Source organism: Cannabis sativa, chromosome 9 (assembly GCF_029168945.1).
Source record: "Cannabis sativa cultivar Pink pepper isolate KNU-18-1 chromosome 9, ASM2916894v1, whole genome shotgun sequence".
Taxonomy (NCBI): domain Eukaryota; kingdom Viridiplantae; phylum Streptophyta; class Magnoliopsida; order Rosales; family Cannabaceae; genus Cannabis; species Cannabis sativa.
In genome coordinates, this window is record NC_083609.1 from 37485532 (window position 1) to 37500312 (window position 14781).

Below are 14781 nucleotides of genomic sequence, written 5' to 3' on the forward strand. Positions count from 1 at the left end.
GTCCAAGGCTGGGTCCCAAATTAAGACACCGACTACAGTTTTGTCCAAGCCCTAGGTCGAGATTCGGATCCCAATCTCGGGTCCCAGTCTGGTTCCATTTCCGCTGCCGGGTCACGAGCTGGGTCCTAGGTTCAAGTTCGGGTTTGGGTCGGGTATTAGGTCCCGGTCCTAGTTCTGTTTCCCAGGTCCCTATCCTGATTCTTGGTCCTGGTCCCGGTTATTGTGTGGGTTTGGGTCCAAATCTAGGTTTGGTTTCGAGTCCTAGTCTCGGTTCGGGTTTAGGTCTCTGTTTGGTTTTTTATCTGGGTTCGGGTTTGCGTTTAGGTCTTGGTCCTGGTCCTAGTCCTAGTTCGGTTGTAGTTCCATTTGTGATTGTGAGTTCGAGTTTGGGTTTGAGTTATGGTCGGAGTTCGAGTCCTAGTCTAAGTTTGGGTTCGGGTCCGAATTTCAGTCAATGTCCAAATCAGGTTGTGGGTGTGGGTTCGCGTCCTGGGTCTTGGTCTAGCTTGTGTCCAAGTCCATGTTCCAATACCGATCTGAGTCTGGATTCAGTTCTGGGTCTCAGTCCTTGCTTCTGATTTTGGTCTAGGTTCGAGTTTGGGTCCTGGTCCGGGTCTAGCTTTTGGTGTGATTCTAGGTGTGTGTTTGAGTTCGGGTCCGAGTCTGTGTCTGGGTTTGTGTCCAGGTCTGGACCCCGATCTGGGCGTAGGTTCGGGTCCAGGTCAAAATTCAGGTCCCGAGTCCGGGTCCAAGTTTGTGTCAGTGTCAGGATCTCGGTCCAGATCTAGGTCCAGCATTTTGATCCTAATCTGGGTCTTTTTCCGAGTTTAGGTTCGTATCCGGATTCTTATCTAGGTCCAAGTTTGTGTTTGGGATCGTGTCGCAAATTTAGGTCCAGGTCTGAGTCTCAGTTCGGTTCTCGGTACACGACTATGTCCGGGCTCGAGTTCTAGTCTCAGTTAGGGTCTGAGGCTCGATCTTTGTTCGGTTATAGGTATGTGTCCGGGTCGTGGTCTCGGTCCTAGTCTTGTTCTAGGGTCATGGTTCGGCGATTCTAGTTCAGGTTCAGATTTATGGTCCCAGGTCTATGTCTAGGTTCGGGTTTGGTTCTTCGTCTGGGTTCTGGTCCTAGTCTGAGTTCCAGATCTAGACACCGACTACTGGTCTATTCCAGGCCCCATTACCCGAATCCTGAGTCAAGATCTGGATCACTGTCACGGGTCTCGGTGTTATTCTAGTTCAGGTCCCACGTCCCATTTTTGAGTTTGGGTTCGGGATCGAGACTGGGGTGCAGTTCTAGGTCCCGACCCTGGTTCTGTGTCCCTAGTCTTGTTGCATGTTTGGGTCTGAGTTCAGGTTCGGGTCCTGAGTCCAGGATTTGGTTGGGATCCGGGTCTGGCTCCCAATTCGGGTCTAGGTCTTATTTAGAGTCCAGGTCCCAGTCCGGTTACGGTTCTGGATCTAGTCAAATTTTTGTTATGAGTCGAAGTCCAAGTTCTAGTTCCAATCCCGGTCAACTTCCAATTTTGGTTCCAATTTTGGGTCACAGGGTACGGGTTCGGGTCCACTTTTGTGTTTGGGACTGGGTTTAGGTCCGGGTGTGGGTTCGGGTCCATGTCAGGGTTCGGGTCTAGAGCTGGGTCCCAAATCCAGACACCAAATATGGGTTTTGTCCAAATCTAGATCCGGATCCCAATCTCGGTTCCCAGTCTGGTTCCATTTGTGGTGTCGGGTCACGTGTTGGGTCCTAGGTTCAAGTTCGGGGCTGGGTCAGATACCAGGTCCTAATCCTAGTTCTTTTTCCCAAGTCCCTATCCTGATTCTGCGTCCAGGTCCCAGTTATTGTGTGGGTTTAGGTCCCGGTCTTAGTTTGGGTTCCAGTCCTAGTCTCGGTTTGGGTTTAGGTCTCTGTTTGGTTTTTGATCTGGGTTCGGGTTTGGGTTTAGGTCCTGGTCCTCGTCCTAGTTCAGTTCTTGTTCCATTTGTGATTCTAAATTCGAGTTTGGGTTTGAGTTAGGGTCGGAGTCGAGTCCTCGTCTGAATTTGGGTTCGGGTCCGGATTTCAGTCTAGGTCTAGATCAGGCTCTGGTCCCGACCCTTGTTCTGTGTACCTAGTCTGGTTCCATGTTTGAGTTTAAGTTATGGTTCAGGTTCGGGTCCCGAGTCTAGGTTTGGGTTGGGATCCGGGTCCAGCTCCCGATCCGGGTCCAGACAAGTTTTGTCCAAGCTCTGGGTCGCGATTTGGATCCAAATCTCGAGTCCGAGTCTGGTTCCATTTCTTGTGTCGGGTCACGAGCTGGGTCCTAGGTTCAAGTTCGGGTCTTTGTCGGGTAATAGGTCCATGTCCTTGTTCTGTTTCCCGGGTCCCAATCATGATTCTGGGTCCAGGTCTCACTTATTGTGTGGGTTTTGGTCCCGGTCAAGGTTCGGGTTTAGGTCTCTGTCTTTGTTTTGATCTGGGTTCAAGTTTTGGTTTAGATCCTGGTCCTGGTCCTGGTCCTAGTCCTAGTTCCGTTATAGTTCCATTTGCGATTCAGATTTCGAGTTTGGGTTTGATTTTGCGTCCTGGGTCTTGCTCTAGGTTTGGTCATAGTCCCAAGTTCCAATCCCGATCTGAGTCTGGATTCAGTTCTGGGTGTAAGTCCTTCGTTCTGATCCTTGTCTGGGTTCGAGTTTAGGTCCGGGTTCGGGTCTAGCTTTGGGTCTTATTCTAGGTGTGGGTTTGAGTTCGGGTCTGAGTCTGTGTCCGGGTTTGTGTCCACGTCTGGACCCCGATCTTGGTCTAGGTTTGGGTCCAGGTCCAAGTTAAGGTCCTGAGTGCGGGTCAAAGTTTTGGTCTGGATTAGGATCTCGGTCCAGATCTAGGTCAAGCATTTGGATCCCAGTCTGGGTCTTGGTCTGAGTCCTGGTTCGTATCCAGATCCCTATCTACGTCCAAGTCTGTGTTTGGGATTGGGTCCCAGATTTAGGTCCAGGTCCAGGTCTCAGTTCGTCTTGGTACACGACCGTGTCTTGGCCCGAGTTCCAATCTCAGTTTGGTTTTGAGGTTAGGTCTGTGTTCGGTTATAGGTTTGGGTCCGGGTCCTTGTCACGGTCCTAGTCTCTTTCTAGGGTCCTGGTTCGACGATTCTTTTTCAGGTTATAATTTTTGGTCCCAAGTCTAGGTCTGGGTTCGGGTTTGGTTCATCGTCTGAGTTCTGGTCCTAGTCTGAGTCCCAGATCTAGACACCGACTACTGGTCTATTCCAGCACCCGTTTTCCGAATCCCGAGTCTAGATCTGGATCACTGTCACGGGTCTCGGTGTTGTTCTAGTTCAGGTACCAGGTCCCGTTTTTGAGTTTGGGTTCAGGATCGAGACTGGGGTGTGGTTCTAGGTTCCGACCCTTGTTCTGTGTACCTAGTCTGTTTCCATGTTTGGGTCTGTGTTCAAGTTCGTGTTTGGGTTCGCGTCCTGGGTCTTCGTCTAGGTTGGGTCCGAGTCCCAAGTTCCAAACCCGATCTGAGTCTGGATTCAGTTCTTGGTCTAAGTCCTTGGCTCTTATCCTTGTCTGGGTTCGAGTTTGGGTCCGAGTCAGTGTCAAGCTTTGGGTCTGATTCTAGGTGTGGGTTTGAGTTTGGGACCGAGTTTGTGTCCAGGTTTGTGTCCAGGTCTGCGCCCCAATTTGGGTCTAGGTTCAGGTCCATGTCCAAGTTCGGGCGCCGAGTGCGGGTCCAAGTATGGGTCTGGGTCAAGATCTCGGTCCTGATCTAGGCCAAGCATTTCGATCCCAGTCTGGGTCTTGGTCCGAGTCCAGCTTCGTATCCATATCCCCACCTAGGTCCAAGTTTGTGTTTGGAATCGGGTCCCTAATTTAGGTCCAGGTTTGGGTAGACGACCGTGTCCGGGCCCGAGTTCCAGTCTCAGTTTGGGTTTGAGACTAGGTTTGTGTTCGGTTCTAGGTCTGGGTCCGGGTCCTGGTTTAGGTTCTAATTTTGGGTGCCAGGTCTAGGTCTGGGTTTGGGTTTGGTTCTTTATTTTGGTTCTGGTCCTAGTCTGTGTCCCAGATCTAGACACCGACTATTGGACTGTTCCAGGCCCCGATTCTAGGTCCTGCCTTGGTTCTATGTCCCTAGTCTGGTTCCATGTTTGGGTCTGAGTTCAAGTTCGGGTTTGGGTCCCAAGTTCAGGTTTGGGTTGGGATCCGGGTTCGGCTCCCAATTCGGGTATAGGTCAGATTTGGAGTCTGGGTCCTGATCCGGTTACAGTTCTGGATCTAGGTCAAATTTCAGTTATGATTCAAAGTCAAAGTCCTAGTTCCAGTCCCGGTCAAGTTTCAATTTAGGTTCCAATTTTATGTCACAAGGTACGGGTTCGGGTCAACTTTTTATTTTGGGACTAGGTTCAGGTCCAAGTGTGGGTTCGGGTCCTTGTCAGGGTTCGGGTCCAGGCCTGGGTCCCAAATCCAAACACCGACTGCGGGTTTTGACCAAGCCCTGAGTCCATATCCGGATCCCAATCTCAGGTCCTAGTCTGGTTCCATTTCTGTTGCCGAGTCACGAGCTGGGTCCTAAGTTCAAGTTCGGGTCTGGGTCGGGAACTAGGTCGCGGTCCTAGTTCTGTTTCCCAGGTCCCTATCCTGATTCTGGGTCCAGGTCTCGGTTATTGTGTGGGTTTGGGTCCTTTTCTAGGTTCGGATTCGAGTCCTAGCCTCGGTTCAGGTTTAGGTCTCTGTATGGGTTTTGATCTTGGTTCGGGATTTTGTTTAGGTGCTGGTCCTGGTCCTAGTCCTAGTTTGGTTCTAGTTCCATTTGCGATTCTGAGTTCCAATTTGGGTTTCAGTTCGGGTCAGAGTTCGAGTTCTGTTCTGAGTTTGGGGTTCGGGTTAGGATTTCAGTGAAGGTCCAGATCAGGCTCAGAGTGTGGGTCTTGGTCTAGGTTTGGTCCGAGTCCCAAGTTCCACTCCCGATCTGAGTCTAGATTCAGTTCTGGGTCTAAGTCCTTGGTTCTGATCCTTGTCGGGGTTCGAGTTTGGGTCCAGGTCCGGGTCTAGCTTTGGGTCTGATTCTAGGTGTGATTTGAGATCGGCTTCGAGTCTGTGTCTGGGTTTGTGTCCAGTTTTGGACCACGATCTAAGTCTAGGTTCGGTTCCAAGTCTAAGTTTGGGTCCCGAGTGCGGGTCCAAGTTTTTGTCTTGGTCAGGATCTCGGTCTTGATCTAGGTCCAGCATTTCGATCCCATTCTGTGTCGTGGCCGAGTCCAGCTTCGTATCCGGATCCCTATCTAGGTCCAAGTATTTGTTTGGGATCAGGTCCCAGATTTAGGTCCAGGTCCGGGAATCAGTTCCGGTCTGGGTACACGACCGTGTCCGGGCCCGAGTTCAAGTCTCAGTTTGGGTTTGAGGCTAGGTCTGTGTTTGGTTCTAAGTCTGGGTTCGGGTCCTATAAACGGTCCTAGTCTTGTTCTAGGGTCCTGGTTCGACGATTCTTGTTCAAGTTCTAATTTTGGGTCCCAGGTCTAGGTTTGGGTTCTGTTACTCGAATCCCGAGTAAAGAGCTAGATAACTGTCACGGGTCTCGGTCTTGTTCTGGTTCAGGTCCTAGGTCCCTATTCTGAGTTTGGGTTCGGGATCGAGACTAGGGTGCGGTTCTAGGTCCCAACCCTGGTTCTGTGCACCTAGTCTGGTTCCATGTTTGGGTCTGAGTTCAGGTTCGGGTTCGGGTCCTGAGTCCAGGTTTTCGTTGGGATCCGGGTCCGGCTCCTACTGCATGTGTAGGTCTGATTTGGAGTCCAGTCCTTGGTCCGGTTACGGTTCTGGATCTAGGTCCAATTTCAGTTATGATTCAAAAACCAAGTCCTAGTTCCAGTCAAGGTCAACTTCTTTTTTTGGTTCCAATTTAGGGTCACAGGGTACGGGTTCGGGTGAACTTTTGGGTTTGGGACTGGGTTCAGGTCTTGATGTGGGTTCGGGTCCTCGTCAGGGTTCTGGTCTTGGGCTGGGTCCCAAATCCAGACACCGACTACAGGTTTTGTCCCAGTCCTGGGTCAAAATCTGGATCCCAATTTCCGGTCCGAGTCTAGTTCCATTTCTGGTGCCGGGTCACGAGCTAGGTCCTAGGTTCAAGTTCGGGTCTTTGTCGCGTAATAGGTCCATGTCCTAGTTCTGGTTCCCAGGTCCCTATCCTTATTCTGGGTCCAGGTCCCAGTTATTGTGTGGGTTTGGGTCCCGGTCTAGGTTCGGCTTCAAGTCCTAGTCTCGGTTCGGGTTTACGTCTCTGTCTTGGTTTTGATTTGGGCTCGGGTTTGGATTTAGATCTTTGTCCTGGTCCTTGTCCTAGTCCTAGTTCGGTTCTAGTTCTATTTGCGATTCTGTGTTCGAGTTTGGGTTTGAGTTCGGGTCAGAGTTGTGTTCTGAGTTTGGGTTCGGGTTCGGATTTCAGTCTAGGTCCAGATCAAGCTCCGGGTGTTGGTTCGCGTCTTGGGTGGTTGTCTAGGTTGGGTCTGAGTCCCAAGTTCTAATCCTGATCTGAGTGCGGATTCAGTTCTGGGTGTAAGTCCTTGGTTCTGATCCTAGTCTAGGTTCGAGTTTGTGTGTAATATCCCAGAAAATAAATAATATTTAAATGGACATATTTTATTAAATATGTAATTGCTTGGAAAATGAAGTAGGATTATGATCTTACTTAGGTAAATTGTTGAGAAATTATTTAATGAAATACGTTATTTTGGGCCCGGCAATTGTGGAATTTTAGCTATGTGGTTAGCAATGTCACGACATTAAATGAAAGAATTATTTTGAGAATATCCCGGATTAAGTTAGAATTTTATTAGAATGTCGGAATGGGGAATTAGTAAAATTACCAAAATGCCCCTAGAGTTTCTTTTAAAAAAAATTTATTTATTTGTGAGAGGGGTAAATTAGGAATTCAAGAAAAACTTTTTTTGGCTTTTCTTCTTTTTCTTTGCTGCTACCTTTTGTTATTTAAGGAAGGAAATAAAAAAAAAAAGAGAAAAGAAAAGAAAGCATTTTTTTAAAGAAAGAGGAAGCTTTCTTCCAAGGCAAGTAACATATTTTTCTCAACCTTCTTCTCCTCTTCCTTCGAGCAAGCTGAACCAGCCACTAGAGGGATTGATTTGCTTCAGCCAACTCCAAATTTCAGGGCTAAATTCCATCTTCAAGTTAACCTTGCACCCTAGGTAAGTTCATCTTTAAGTTTTGGTGTTTTCTTAGGTTTTCAAGCTAGGTTTGTTACTTTTTTTGAAAGTTTTCAGAGCTGTAGGTTTAGTGAAGGCTTAGGTTTGTTATCCAAGTTGAATAAGGTCTGTTAATGCATGTTTGAATTGAATTCATGGCTGTTGGGATTGATTGGTGAGTGAGGAAGCTAAAAGAAATTTGATTTCTTCACTTGAGTGTGTGATTTTAAGCTAGAGATTGAACCATTGTGTTTTGCAGCTTAGGTTATGCCATATTTATGTTAATATACTGTTCTGGAAAGTTTGGTTAGGTTTGGAGGGGTTTTGGTTCGATTTTGGTGAAGAGGAACTTTTGTTCTCGGTGCGAACCGGTCGACCGGAGGGGTTCTGGTGTATCAGAACCGGTCGACCGGTTGCCTGCAGGGGAGAATTTCTTCGGGTTTGCTTTATGTTCAGTTTTGACCCGGGGAGTTGTGTACTATCTGTTTTAAATTAAATATGGGATGCTTGACCTAAATTCGGGTTGCTGGGAGTTTTGATTTCTAAATTAGGGTTTTAATCCGGAACTTTGAATTAAGGTATTTATTGTGTTTCAATTGTCGTGACATAGGACCGGGATAGCTTAGCTTGTTCTTCCACTCAGGTCGGCCATACTTTTGACTTCAGAATAAAGGTAAGAAAAGTGGTAAGCACCGTATGTGGTTAAAGATTAATGGATGAATGGAAGTGGCCTTAATTATTATCATGATGCTGATTAAAAGTTTATTAAGCCTAGGTTATGACCTAGGGTTGGAAACGGTTATTACCGTTATGAGTAATTACTCTTGAAACCGCGGTTAGGTTTCTTACTTATCGGTTGCTTTATCGGGCAACGATAGTGACATATTCAGCTCGTATGTAACGAGTGGTAAGAAGTGGTACTTTATTAAGTACCAGGAATGTGAGATGTTTAAGGGAATGCTTATTATTATCGAATAGTGAGTAAATATAATGGCATGAGAATAAGTTGATAATCATTTTCTTTCAATTATTGTTTTGATCACTTTCTTGCTGAGTCTCTGTGACTCACTGGTGCTTTATGGTGCAGGTAAAGGAAAGGCTAAAGTCGAGCAACCATGAGTTTAGGGTCGCAGCAGCAATGTACATACCAGCCGTAGGCAGCCCGGTTTACAGGATGCTCTATTTTGATTGTATTTTGGAAAATATAAAGCTTATGTTGTAAAATACTTTGAAACCAGTTTGTAAATATTTTGAAAACAGGGGGACCCCATAAATCATGTTACTTATCTTTTGTTAAACAGTTTAAAGGTTGAGTTTTAACTATCAAAAATTTAATTATCCACACTTTTAGTATAATTACATCTTATATAATTATTGGTATTTTAAATAAAGTGCACACACGTGGCGTCCCTGTTGGACAGGGCGTTACAACATGGTATCAGAGCGCCAAGGTTTTTAGATCCTGAAGACTGGTTTGATATGTACATTGGCTGCAAGGACCTGATCGACTCATGGTTTAGTAAGCTTTAAGTTAAAAGATAGCTTGTTAATTTTCTGATTACCTGATTATTTGAATTATGTTGATATCAGAATGTTGTGGGAAGGATTATAATATATGGAAATACTTATCAGTATTGTTATTACTTGGAATGTGATCGCAGGTGTATAGTTATGCACCCAAGGCGGACTGGTAGGGGTGCCCGCGAGCTAGCTGGGCTCGGGGCTGCCGGTGAAGGTGAGAACCCTTTACCACCACCTAATTGGGAACAGTTATACGCTGCTATGCAAGAAACTATTCGGCAGCAGGGTGAACAAATCAGAGAATTAAGAGAGCAGCGAGCTCAGCCTGCTCTAAATCTGAATCCTGATCCTCCGGCACCTCTAGTAGTGCCACCGGATGCAGTGAATCGTTTAGAACCATTGTATGAACGGTTCAGGAAGCAGAATCCGCCAGTGTTTGAGGGTGGTCCTGATCCACTCAAGGCGGAGCAATGGATGAGTATGATAACATCCATTTTCGATTTTATGCGAGTTGGAGATAATGACCGGGTCAGGTGTGCTACCTATATGCTACGAGATGATGCCCGTATTTGGTGGGAGATTGTATCTCAGGGCCATGATCTGAATAATATGACCTGGGAAACTTTTCGGGCCTTATTTTATGAGAAGTATTATAATGAGTCTATTAAGGCAGCAAAGGCAGAAGAGTTTATACGGTTAACTCAGGGTAGTATGACTGTGACAGAGTATGCTACTAAGTTTGATCGACTGGCAAAGTTTGCCTCAGATGAGGTGGCTACTGAAGCTGCTAGAAAAGCAAAGTTTATTCGGGGGCTGGATGAACACATCGCCCGGGATGTGATTGTTGCTTCTAAACAACCGGGGGTTGCCCGAACTTATGCTCAGATAGTTGAGTTGGCTTTAGTTTCTGAGGGTGCAGAGGCTCAGATACGAAAGAAAAATATTGCCAGAAGAGATTCATGGAAACAAACAGCAAGTGCTGGTTCGGGTAGGGGTACTGATCTTGGTGACCGCAGGAAAAGACCTAGTGAAACATCAGCAGCAGGCCCAAACAAAAGATTCCAGGGTAACCAAGGTTTCCGTCGTAGTGGGAATGAAAACTGGCGGACTTTTCCTGAATGTCCGAGGTGTAAAAGGCATCACCTGGGCGAGTGTAAGCTAGGGCCTGTTTCCACTGTGGAATAGTGGGTCACATGAAGAGAAATTGTCCTCAATTGTTGCGGCTAGAGCAAAAGAAGGATGATACACCCGCTCCTGCCCGAGTGTTTGCCCTGACTCAAGCTGAGGCTGATGCTGGTCCTTCTACTGTGACAGGTCAGCTTTCTGTTGCTGGTACTTTATTGACTGTGTTAATTGATTCTGGTGCGACGCATTCTTATATTTCAAGTAGAATAATTGAGCAGCTGAATAAACCTAGTGATGTGCTTTCTAGAGGTTTTGGAACCTTGTTGCCTACTGGGGAGTTGGTTATCTCCAGCAGGTGGGTTCGATCCCTTCCAGTATTTGTGGAAGGAAGGGAGTTATCAGTTGATCTGATAGAATTAAATCTGGAGGATTTTGATGTTATTTTGGGGATGGATTGGCTTGCTAAATACAACGCCACCATTGATTGTAAAAGAAAGATGGTGACTTTTCAGCCTGAGGGCGAGGACCCCTTTGTATTTGTGGGTAAGATGCAAGGATCTCGGATTCCCTTAATTTCAGCCCTTAAGGCAAGGGATTTGTTGTGTGAGGGGTGCATTGGTTTCTTGGCAAGTGTTGTGGATATTTCCAGGGAACCACTAGCGGGACCGGAGCATGTCCCAGTGGTTCGAGAATTTCTGGATGTGTTCCCAGAAGAGTTACCAGGGTTGCCACCAAAACGTGAAATTGATTTTGAGATTGATTTAATACCAGGAGCTGAGCCTGTATCGAAAGCTCCCTACAGGATGGCACCTGCAGAGCTGAAAGAGTTAAAAGTTCAGTTACAGGGAATGATGGATTTAAAATTTACTAGACCTAGCACTTCACCTTGGGGTGCACCAGTTTTGTTTGTGAAAAAGAAAGATGGAACATTACGAATGTGTATAGATTATCGGGAGTTAAACAAATTAACAGTGAAGAACAAGTACCCTCTGCCAAGAATAGATGATTTATTTGATCAGTTGCAGGGTAAAACTGTCTTTTCTAAAATTGATCTTCGATCTGGTTATCACCAACTGAGGATTCGAGAGGAGGATATTCCCAAGACAGCTTTTCGGACCCGGTATGGTCATTATGAATTCCTGGTAATGTCCTTCGGATTAACAAATGCCCCGGCAGCATTTATGGACTTGATGAACCGAGTGTTCAAAGATTTTCTGGATGATTTTGTTATTGTCTTTATCGATGATATTCTAATTTATTCAGACTCGGAAGAGACTCACGAAAGACATCTTCGAATGGTATTACAACGTCTCAGGGAGCATAAGTTGTATGCCAAGTTTAAGAAATGTGAATTTTGGTTACCTCAGGTGAGTTTCTTGGGGCATGTGGTGAGTAAAGATGGTATTTTAGTGGATCCAGTAAAGGTTGAAGCAGTGCGTGACTGGCCTCGACCTAAGTCAGCAACTGAAGTTAGAAGTTTCCTGGGGTTAGCAGGGTATTACCGAAGATTTGTTGAGGGCTTTGCAAAGATTTCTACGCCTTTAACTGAGTTGACCCGAAAGAATTGTAAGTTTGTTTGGACTGACAAGTGTGAAGGTAGTTTCCAGGAATTGAAGCAAAGGTTGATTACCGCTCCTGTGCTAACCTTACCAAAAGGTGACGAAAAGTTCGTGATTTATTGTGATGCGTCCAAACAAGGGTTAGGTTGTGTTCTTATGCAGTCAGGGAAAGTGATTGCTTATGCATCCAGGCAATTGAAGGAGTATGAACAACGATATCCTACCCATGATATTGAATTAGCAGCGGTTGTCTTTGCACTAAAAGTTTGGCGTCACTATCTGTACGGTGAAAAGTGTGAAATTTATACAGATCACAAAAGCCTCAAGTACTTTTTCACTCAGAAGGATTTAAATATGAGGCAACGACGATGGTTAGAACTGGTCAAAGATTATGATTGCGAGATTCTCTACCACCCTGGTAAAGCAAATGTGGTAGCGGATGCTCTAAGTCGGAAAGGACCAGGGCAAGTTTGTGAACTAAAGGAAATCTCAGCCAAGTTGGCTGAGGATATGACGAGAGCGGGAATTGAATTTGTAATTGGAAAACTTGCTAATATCACCATACAATCTAATCTATTGGAAAGAATTGGAGTAGCCCAACAAGGTGACCTTGAGCTACAGGGACATAAGGAGAAGTTAGAGGCTGGTTTGGCAAGAGACTTTTCGTGCTTATCTGATGGGTTGTTGCGATACAAAAACAGAATCTGTGTACCGGTTGACAAAGAAATCAGACAAGAGATTCTTGATGAATCTCATACTACACCGTACTCCTTACACCCGGGAACAACCAAGATGTATCATGATGTGAAAGCTTTATACTGGTGGCCGGGTATGAAGAGGGATATTGTTGAATATGTGTCAAAATGCTTAACCTGTCAACAAATTAAAGCAGAACACCAAAGGCCGGCAGGTTTGCTTCAACCTCTAAAGATTCCTGAATGGAAATGGGAAGACATCACCATGGATTTTGTGGTAGGATTGCCCAGAACAGTAGGGTATTATGATTCTATTTGGGTGATAGTGGATCGATATACGAAGTCTGCTCACTTTCTCCCGGTGAGGACAACGTATACAGTGGATCAATATGCTGATTTGTATATTAAGGAGATAGTTCGACTTCATGGTGCCCCAAAGTCGATAGTTTCAGATCGAGATCCAAAATTTACATCCAAATTCTGGGAAAGTTTACAGCAAGCAATGGGTACTAAGTTGAAATTCAGTACAGCTTTTCATCCTCAAACCGATGGTCAATCTGAAAGGACTATCCAGATACTTGAGGATATGTTGAGAGCATGTGTAATGGACTTTGAAGGTTCTTGGAACAAGTACCTACCTCTGATTGAGTTTTCTTATAACAATAGTTATCAGAGTACCATTGGCATGGCTCCGTATGAGATGCTTTATGGAAGGAAATGTCGATCACCTATTCACTGGGATGAGGCCGGTGAACGTAGGTACCTTGGACCTGAAGCTGTCCAAAGAACGAGTGAAGCTATTGAAAAGATTCGAGCTCGTATGCTTGCTTCCCAAAGTAGACAGAAAAGCTACGCAGATCCAAAGCGTAGAGATGTTGAATTCCAAGTTGGGGATTTTGTTTTTCTTCGGGTGTCCCCAATGAAGGGAATTCGAAGGTTCGGGAAGAAAGGAAAGTTGAGTCCCAGATTTATTGGTCCATTTGAGATTCTTGAGAAAGTAGGTCAGGTAGCTTATCGGTTGGCTCTACCTCCTGCTTTATCTGGGGTTCATAACGTGTTTCATGTCTCGATGCTTCGGAAATATGTATCTGATACAATTCATATTTTAAGTTATGAAGACATTGAGCTTCAAACCGACCTGTCGTATGAAGAACAACCAGTACAGATCTTGGACAGGAAAGAAAAGGTGTTGCGAAACAAGACTATTTCACTAGTCAAAGTGTTGTGGCGGAACAGCAAAGTTGAAGAAGCGACTTGGGAATTAGAGTCGCAGATGCGGGAGTTGTATCCCGAGCTTTTCAGGTAAATTTCGAGGACGAAATTCCTATAAGTGGGGGATAGTTGTAATATCCCAGAAAATAAATAATATTTAAATGGACATATTTTATTAAATATGTAATTGCTTGGAAAATGAAGTAGGATTATGATCTTACTTAGGTAAATTGTTGAGAAATTATTTAATGAAATACGTTATTTTGGGCCCGGCAATTGTGGAATTTTAGCTATGTGGTTAGCAATGTCACGACATTAAATGAAAGAATTATTTTGAGAATATCCCGGATTAAGTTAGAATTTTATTAGAATGTCGGAATGGGGAATTAGTAAAATTACCAAAATGCCCCTAGAGTTTCTTTTAAAAAAAAATTTATTTATTTGTGAGAGGGGTAAATTAGGAATTCAAGAAAAACTTTTTTTGGCTTTTCTTCTTTTTCTTTGCTGCTACCTTTTGTTATTTAAGGAAGGAAAAAAAAAAAGAGAAAAGAAAAGAAAGCATTTTTTTAAAGAAAGAGGAAGCTTTCTTCCAAGGCAAGTAACATATTTTTCTCAACCTTCTTCTCCTCTTCCTTCGAGCAAGCTGAACCAGCCACTAGAGGGATTGATTTGCTTCAGCCAACTCCAAATTTCAGGGCTAAATTCCATCTTCAAGTTAACCTTGCACCCTAGGTAAGTTCATCTTTAAGTTTTGGTGTTTTCTTAGGTTTTCAAGCTAGGTTTGTTACTTTTTTTGAAAGTTTTCAAAGCTGTAGGTTTAGTGAAGGCTTAGGTTTGTTATCCAAGTTGAATAAGGTCTGTTAATGCATGTTTGAATTGAATTCATGGCTGTTGGGATTGATTGGTGAGTGAGGAAGCTAAAAGAAATTTGATTTCTTCACTTGAGTGTGTGATTTTAAGCTAGAGATTGAACCATTGTGTTTTGCAGCTTAGGTTATGCCATATTTATGTTAATATACTGTTCTGGAAAGTTTGGTTAGGTTTGGAGGGGTTTTGGTTCGATTTTGGTGAAGAGGAACTTTTGTTCCTGGTCTGCCAGAACCGGTCGACCGGATGGGTTCTGGTGTATCAGAACCGGTCGACCGGTTGCCTGCAGGGGAGAATTTCTTCGGGTTTGCTTTATGTTCAGTTTTGACCCGGGGAGTTGTGTACTATCTGTTTTAAATTAAATATGGGATGCTTGACCTAAATTGGGGTTGCTGGGAGTTAGGTTACGTTTGATTTCTAAATTAGGGTTTTAATCCGGAACTTTGAATTAAGGTATTTATTGTGTTTCAATTGTCGTGACATAGGACCGGGATAGCTTAGCTTGTTCTTCCACTCAGGTCGGCCATACTTTTGACTTCAGAATAAAGGTAAGAAAAGTGGTAAGCACCGTATGTGGTTAAAGATTAATGGATGAATGGAAGTGGCCTTAATTATTATCATGATGCTGAT